The sequence below is a fragment of the Heterocephalus glaber genome, unplaced genomic scaffold (genome assembly GCF_053883595.1).
Source record: "Heterocephalus glaber isolate CG9 unplaced genomic scaffold, H.glaber_assembly_v1.0 deba00001571, whole genome shotgun sequence".
Lineage (NCBI taxonomy): Eukaryota > Metazoa > Chordata > Mammalia > Rodentia > Bathyergidae > Heterocephalus > Heterocephalus glaber.
Genome location: NW_028258356.1, coordinates 887748 through 891051, shown reverse-complemented (window position 1 = coordinate 891051; position 3304 = coordinate 887748). Strand labels below are relative to the sequence as shown.

Sequence of the window (3304 nt, the reverse complement as noted above, 5' to 3'; positions counted from 1 at the left end):
AGATCTAGGAAATGGAATGTGGAATCAATCCGTCCTCCTCCCCTAAGCGCTTTCCACTGGTTAATGAATTAAAAAAACAAGACTAAAAAACAAACCCACACACACACTCCCCCAAAAAACAGAAGGGGGGAAAAATACTAAGATGTCCCAGGTTACTCTCAAGTGGAACCAGGGAGCAGCTTCAACAACAATTCAAATTAGTCTGTTACAGAGTCATCACAAGCATGCCTTACTTTTTAAACAACAACAAAAAAAGTTTTTTTGAAACAACAAAACAAAAACTAGTACTGGTCACTTTTCTGACAATCACAATACTCAAAATTAACTAGTACTGGGAGGGTTGGGGGCCATACCTATTGGCCTTGTCTCACGTGAGTGCATGTAGGTAGGTGAAGGCCATTTGTCATTATTGCAGAAACGAATTTTAATTTTTAATCTTTAATTTGGTTTAAACATTGCTTTTAGTATGATGCCGACACCAGCTGTGCAGAAAGGGATCTGGAGAGATGGTCATAGCAGCACACACCTGCGGCTCTTCTTTGGTTCTGGAGGTTCCAGGGCAGCCCATATTGCTTCATCAAACACATTCTTTAGGCCTTTCTGTGTGAGTGCAGAACACTCCACATACTTGACAGCCTTCAGATCTCGGGCCAGCTTTTCAGCAGTCTCTGGAGTGATAGGTTTCTGTTTGTTCATCAAGTTTCTCAATAGTAGAGGGGTCATCTCTGAGATCAATTTGGGTCCCAACAAGCAAGAAAGGGGTCTTTGGACAGTGGTGAGTTATCTCAGGCAACCACTTTTCTTTCACATTTTCAAATGAGGATGGAGAGACCACTGAAAAATGGACTAGAAATACATCTGTTTGTGGATAACTCAATGGTAGTAATCTGTCATAATCCTCTTGTCCTGAAGTATCAAAAAGCCCAAGAGTATATGGCTCTCCACCAATCATAACTGTGACTGCATGGTTGTCAAAAACGGTCGGTACATATTCAGATGGAAATCTGTTTGTTGTATAAGATATCAGGAGACATGTTTTACCAACAGCACCATCACCCACAACAACGTACTTAATTGTCTGCATTGCGGAAATAGTTTAAATATTTCAAATTTGATGTTGACCTCAGTTTTTCTGCCAGGGTGTTGGCAGCAGTGCACGGGGTCTCCTTGGCGGGCAAGTAAGATTATATTTCGTGCTCAGTTGGGGCAGATTTGTAATAGAAACTTCTAGTAGGCATGTCTGATTTTCTTTCTCTCCAAGCACAGGGATGGTTACATGTCCTTATCTCTGTGCAGTTTGGCAGAGTTATGTAACTAATTCTGTGAGTAAAAATGTCATTCCTTTAACTACTGGCACTAAACACTGCAGTGCTCTTCCTTTACCTTGGTAAACTGATGAAGCTGTACATTTTAGAAGGTGTAGTTCCCTGATGGTGGGACTTGTAGTAGCCTGGGTTTCTGAGCCAACCATGTGGATTAGAGGAACTTGCTGAGCCTTAATAGACATTTTGGCATGAACAAAAAATGAAATGTGTATTAAGCCACTAAAATTTTGAAATTTCTTTATGTTAGCACTCCAGGTAGAGGTAAATATATTTTTTAAATATAGAAAGGAGAAAATAGATAAATATTTGATGTAAAAGGACTTCAAGTACTTTATATAGATACACCACCCCTGGGCCAGGGATTTAGCTCAGTGGTTTTGCCTCCTGCTGTGCAAGTGCAAGGACCCGAGTTCAATCCCTGGTACCAAAAAAAAAAAGAACTCTAGATACACCACCCTCAAGAAGTACTGTATAATTTCCTGCTCAAGTATAGGCTATGACTTCCTTCTAAAGAATACAGTGCAGAAAGAGGAGAAATTTTATAGCAGAAAACCCTGACAAATGCTACCTCAGCTAATAGATTAAGATTACATCAACAGTGGCCAGGGATTTAGCTCAGTGGTGCTCAAGGTCCTGAGTTCAATCCCCCCATACCGAAAAAAAATAAAAAAGATTACATCAACAGTAATAAGGCACATTGATAGTACATATCCTTAATAGAGGTACTTTGCCTCTATGGTCTTCATTCCCAATACATATAACCTTGGCCTAAGCACAAGAAAATCATCAGACAAATCCCAATTTAAAAGTGTTTTATGAACTACCAACCCAATACTGTATTCCTCAAACTGTCAAGGTCATTAAAAACAAGGAAAATCTGAGAAACTCTGTCTTAGTTTGCTTTCTGTAGCTATAACAAAATATCTGAGGGTGGGTACTTCACAAAGAAAGATTTATTTAGCCCGTAGTTTTACAGGGGTAACAATCCAAGATCAGGCAGCTTCATCTGCTTGACCTTTGGTGAGGGCCAATGACCCATGGTGGGAGCACATGTGGAAGAGATCAGGTGGTGAGACAGGAAACCAGAGGGATTCAGGGGCCAGGTTTGCTCTTTTTATAGCAACACTTTCTCTTGGGAACTAACCAAGGTCCCATAAGAACTATATTAATTCTTCCTGAGGGCAGCACTCCCAATGGTCTAATTTCCTTCCAGTAGGTTCTACCTCTTTAAGAGTCTACTACCTTTCAGTATCACCATGTTGGGAACCAAGCTTCTAGTAAATATTTGAGGGACACACACAGCATATCCAAACCACAGCAAAGTATTACAACCAAAAGGAGCCAAAAGATTTATAACAACTGTTAGTGGCTCCTAAATAGGATGTTGGAACAGAAAAGGGTCATTAGATTAAAAACTAAAGAAATCTGAGTAAAATATGGGCTTTAATGTTAAACATATCAATGTGGTTCATGAATTGTAAATCAACGTACCTTGATGTTATGTTGGTAATAGAGGAAAGTGGCTAAAGAGTATATAGGAACTAACTGTACTGTCTTTGCAATTTTATGTAAATTTCAAAGTATTCTAAAATAAAATGTTTAAGTAAACCACAAAGGAGGTATAAGAGAGAATATGGTAGATTGGGAATGTAGTGCAGTGGTAGGGCATTTGCTCACCATGCATGAGATCTTATGTTTGCTTGATCCTTATGGTGCTGGGGATGGGACGGAGAGAGAGACAGAGAGAAAGAGAAAGAGAGAGGAAGAAAGAGGAGGGAGAGGAGGAAGATGAAGAGGAGGAGGGCAGAGGAGGAGGGGAGAAGGATGGAGGAAGGGCAGGGACACACTGTGACCTGGAAATTCCATTCATTGAGGATCTATGGATGGGCTTTAGAAGAGTGTGAAACCTCCAAAATTCTATGGGCTTCAAATGTGTAGAAAAAAATTATATGGTATAGATCTGTATATGTACATTTTTC

General features: G+C 39.9%; 1 pseudogene; it reads right to left on the bottom strand.

The window, feature by feature from the left end:
* Positions 1-342: 342 nt before the first annotated feature.
* On the bottom strand, positions 343-1164 carry LOC101723503 (cell division control protein 42 homolog pseudogene; annotated as a pseudogene).
* Positions 1165-3304: the final 2140 nt, after the last annotated feature.